The 5,204-nt window shown below is 42.7% G+C and overlaps 1 long non-coding RNA gene across 2 annotated transcripts; it reads right to left on the reverse strand.

Annotated features, from left to right (window-relative positions):
- Positions 1-1,437: 1,437 nt before the first annotated feature.
- LOC105358436 lies at positions 1,438-4,251 on the reverse strand. Of its 2 annotated transcripts, XR_002873671.1 has the most exons (6): positions 4,095-4,251; positions 2,944-3,207; positions 2,599-2,862; positions 2,254-2,517; positions 1,909-2,172; positions 1,438-1,827 (listed from the first exon to the last, which is right to left on the reverse strand). It is a non-coding gene; the product is annotated as an uncharacterized LOC105358436 (long non-coding RNA). The 2 variants fall into 2 exon arrangements; XR_002873670.1 differs by having other exon boundaries at positions 1,909-2,517.
- Positions 4,252-5,204: the final 953 nt, after the last annotated feature.

The following is a 5,204-nucleotide window of genomic DNA, read 5'->3' on the forward strand; positions in this document are numbered from 1 at the left end:
CCTGTTTTTCACGGACTTCTGATAGTTTATTAAAAGCTAAAAGATCCTCATCTCTCTCCCTCTCTGCTTTCCTCCACCACTGAGCATTGCCCATAAGGAACCTCAGAGCAAACGTCACTTTACTCCATTCAAAGGGAAGCTCTCTTGGGTTGAAGTCGAAGTGCAGTTGGCAGGAGATAAACAGGGCACAGCAGTCCTCAGCAGACCCATCAAAAGGTGCAGGAGCACCAAGTCTAATCTGCTTGGAAGGACACTAAGTATTCTTCAGGCGAGATGAGTGTCCATGCTCGACATCCAGTTCCTCAGATCCCAGGAAAAACCCATCCTGTGGTAGATCCCCTTAAGTAAACAACAGGATAGCAGAGAAAAATCCAGCTTGTCCTGTTGGGTCCATCATAGTCAGAATGTAATTTCACTGGGAACACCAAAGACCCAAATGCAGGAAGGTCAGCTTCCAAAACACTTACTTTTTTAAGCAAAACATAGGAAACCAAACAAAACTGCACATGCTGTTCTTTGATAAAACTTGATCTTGGTTGATTGATTTCAACTATGTATTCAATAATTTTACTGAAAGCTCAACCCCCAATTTAGAATCTTTGAACTAAAATTGATCCACAAACGTGGAGAGTGGTTTGAACAACAGTGGAAACCTATTTCTTTTTTATTTGTGAAGTTTGGTTTTTTTTAAAGCAATGTTTCCCAACCCTAGTCCTCGGGGGACACTGTTCTGCATTTCTTCAATCCAACCTCAAACACACTTGTCTTTGTTGACTGTCATTGTCAGACTTCTACGTTTTTCCCGGAATCCTTTTTTTTTAGGAGTATTTCCTTAGCGCGAATGGGAGTCTAAGGGCAAGGATGTCCAGTTTAGCTAAGTCAGTTTCTAAGTTCAATTTAGTTTTTTTCTATTGAATATTTGTATTCATGATCCTTTTGATTTTATGTTTTACTTCTTCAATTACCTATACAAAGCCCATCGTGATGACTGTTGTTGTGAATTTGGGATATACAAATAAAATAGAATTGAATTGAATTCTGCAGGGCTTGATGATGAGCTGAATCATGTGTGCAAAAGCAGGGCAACATGAAAACAAGCAGAATGGTGTGCCTCGAGAAGTCACATTCAGCTGTGTCCATCTTTATGTATAGGGTCTATGGTCACATGTCATCACATGTGACATTGTGATGATGTCACTGTGAAATCGTCACATGTCACACTATAACATCCTCATATTTCACACTGTGACATCAACAAATACAACCCTGTGACATCATGTGACTTTATAATTGCATGTTTTGATGCCGCCACCAACACTACCACAACATACAACACTGTGACATCATGTGACTTCATAATTGCATGTTTTGATGCCGCCACCAGCACTACCACAACATACAAACCTGTGACATCATGTGACATCATAATTGCATGTTTTGATGTCACCACCACCACAACATACAACCCTGTGACTTCATAATTGCTTGTTTTGATGTCCCCAACACTACAACATACAACCCCGTGACATCATTTGATATCATATTTGACTAAATTACATCATTTGCATAGTACTTAGAAATCTGCAAATACATGAAATGTTCTTCTGTAAGTGTGTTTCAAGAACCAAGGTCTCAGGCATAAGGACACAACTGAGATTTTAGACATGGCACAAACGTATTGGGACTTCAAAGGCGAAACCCTCCCTCATCATATCACTCGCCAAACGTCCCTTGTGAAAAGGAGGCAGGCAACACGCTCACCACCGCTCCCGCTGTTGGATCGCCATAACCGTATGGCGAGAAATCGTTTGGCTGGCATAAAGCAAGCTGAAAGGGCCAAACGAGAGAAAGCTCAGGAAATGCACGGTGAACGCCAGTTTCAATTTAATGAATCAAAGCCTCACCCACCTGAGCTTCCAAAAGGGAGACAAATGGAGCTAAGGACAGGTCGGACACTCAAGCTGTCTGAGATCTCTCAAAAAGAAAGAAAAAGTAACAGGATCTTAGACACGGCGCAACACTACTTAGACGTCAAAGGCGAAACCCTCCCTCATCACATCACTCGCCAAACGTCCCTTGTGAAAAGGAGGCAGGCAACACGCTCACCACCGCTCCCGCTGTTGGGTCGCCATAACCGTATGGCGAGAAATCGTTTGGCTGGCATAAAACAAGCTGAAAGGGCCAAACGAGAGAAAGCTCAGGAAATGCACAGTGAAGGCCAGTTTCAATTTAATGAAGCAAAGCCTCACCCACCTGAGCTTCCAAAAGGGAGAAAAATGGAGCTAAGGACAGGTCGGACACTCAAGCTGTCTGAGATCTCTCAAAAAGAAAGAAAAAGTAACAGGATCTTAGACACGGCGCAACACTATTTAGACGTCAAAGGCGAAACCCTCCCTCATCACATCACTCGCCAAACGTCCCTTGTGAAAAGGAGGCAGGCAACACGCTCACCACCGCTCCCGCTGTTGGGTCGCCATAACCGTATGGCGAGAAATCGTTTGGCTGGCATAAAACAAGCTGAAAGGGCCAAACAGGAGAAAGCTCAGGAAATGCACAGTGAAGGCCAGTCTCAATTTAATGAAGCAAAGCCTCACCCACCTGAGCTTCCAAAAGGGAGACAAATGGAGCTAAGGACAGGTCGGACACTCAAGCTGTCTGAGATCTCTCAAAAAGAAAGAAAAAGTAACAGGATCTTAGACACGGCGCAACACTATTTAGACGTCAAAGGCGAAACCCTCCCTCATCACATCACTCGCCAAACGTCCCTTGTGAAAAGGAGGCAGGCAACACGCTCACCACCGCTTCCGCTGTTGGGTCGCCATAACCGTATGGCGAGAAATCGTTTGGCTGGCATAAAACAAGCTGAAAGGGCCAAACGAGAGAAAGCTCAGGAAATGCACAGTGAAGGCCAGTTTCAATTAAAAGAAGCAAAGCCTCACCCACCTGAGCTTCCAAAAGGGAGACAAATGGAGCTAAGGACAGGTCGGACACTCAAGCTGTCTGAGATCTCTCAAAAAGAAACAAAAAGTAATAGGATCTTAGACACGGCGCAACACTATTTAGACTTCAAAGGCGAAACCCTCCCTCATCACATCACTCGCCAAACGTCCCTTGTGAAAAGGAAGCAGGCAACACGCTCACCACCGCTTCCGCTGTTGGATCGCCATAACCGTATGGCGAGAAATCGTTTGGCTGGCATAAAACAAGCTGAAAAGGCCAAACGAGAGAAAACTGAACAGACTCACAGGAATCTGACAGTTGAACCAAACAAGAGACCTGTAACCTCACAGTATGTGTGGGGAAGGAAAGAGTAACCATGTTTAGCTAATGTGTAGGATTTTTTGTAGGATTTTTAAGAATTAGACAATTAATTAGAATTAAAGAGTGTATTAAATTAGTATATTGGTAGGAACTGTTTGCATTTAAAATGAGCACATTTAAAAAAAAAATTAATAAAAAGAGCACATTTAAAACTTGAAACAGCCTCTTTATGTGTATAGTTAGCATGTTCTTCAGATGCATGTGTGGGATTTTTTCAGGTACTCTGGTTTCTTTGTTTCAATAGTATTTTTTAGAGTTCATTATTGACATTCAATTCAAATTAAAGAGTGTATCAATTAATTATATTGGCAAGAACTGTTTGTGTTTAAAAGGGCACGAACTTGATACATCAACTTGAACCATTAAAAGCATTTGATGTTCAGATCTTAGGACTTGACATGTATCAGAAAGATACTGAGGTGCCAGAGCATTCAAACATTTAAAAACTAGAAGTAAAATCTTAAAAATGATTCTAAAAGTCACAGGCGGCCAGTGAGAGCATAATATTGAAGTTATATGCACCCACCGTTTGGTCCCTGTTTACACGCGAGCAGTTGAATTTTGAACCAGGGGACAGTGGAGCAGAGACTGGCCAATGCAACTATACAAAGAATTACAGTAGTCTAGTCTGGAGAAAATCAAAGCATGGATCATTTGTGAGCATGAGGAGGAAGATATGGCTTAACTTTGCTGATTAGCCTCACGTAATAAAAACTAGACTGGACTACAGCACTGACATGTTAGTCATATTTAAAATGCCTGTCAAGGTTTACCCAAAGATTCCTAATGAAAGAAGCATCTGAAGGGTCCAGGGGGCCAACAGCACTACAGGAACCTGTTAGCAGATCAGTCTTTTCAAAAACAAGCACCTCTGTCTTGATTTCATTCAGACATAGGAAGTTAGGCTCCATCCAAGATTTGATGTCTGCTAAGCCCATGGTATAAAAAAAATTAACTTACAACACGAAACAATAATTCACAATATGAAACAATAACTCAGAACACAGAACAATGACTCACAACACGAAACAATTAACTCACAACACAAAAAAACAATAAATCATAACACAAATCAATCAACTCACAACACAACCAAATCAACTCACACCACAACACTTTGTCTCAAAACGGAAGTATACCTGCAACGGATGCTCTGCTTTTATTCTGAAATTTCCACTGGGCTATCGGTAATCATGTACCATTCAGGGTTTCTTGAGCTCATTCAAAGATTCTCCCAGTAGCGGTAGCTTCTCTCCCGCTCTGTGTGAGAGCTGTCTGTGTGAATCATATTTTACCTTACCGTCACATTTTTTGAAAAAACGTTTTTGTTTTCTCTCTGCCAAGACTGTGTTCCATAAACACACCTGCACAAAAATAAACCAGAGACCAGCCTGCTGCTGACCTCGGTACATCTTATCTGGTACTGCAGGCAGGAAACCAGCATCTTGTCTCCGCTCCTATCTGATCCAACCTAATCCTTCACGCCAGTTTGTGGTAGAGGTGGATGCCTCTGACTCCGGCGTTGGCGCGGTCCTGTCACAAAGAGAGAACACTTTAGGCAAGCTAAAACCATGTGATTTCTTTTCCAAGAATTTATCCCCAGCAGAACAGAACTATGATATTGGTAACCAGGAGCTGTTGGCCATCAAACTCGCCCTGGAGGAGTGGCGTCACTGGCTGCAGGGGGCAGCGCAACCGTTTATTGTCTGGACCGACCACAAAAACCTAGCCTACCAACGTTCATCTAAAAGACTCAATTCGCGACAAGCCCGCTGGTGTCTTTTCCTCGACTGGTTCAATTTTACCATCACTTACCGACCCGGCAGCCGTAACGTGAAATCCGAGGCACTCTCTGGTCAATTCAACTCCTCCGAAGACAGTTC

This window comes from Oryzias latipes, chromosome 1, assembly GCF_002234675.1.
Source record: "Oryzias latipes chromosome 1, ASM223467v1".
NCBI lineage: Eukaryota > Metazoa > Chordata > Actinopteri > Beloniformes > Adrianichthyidae > Oryzias > Oryzias latipes.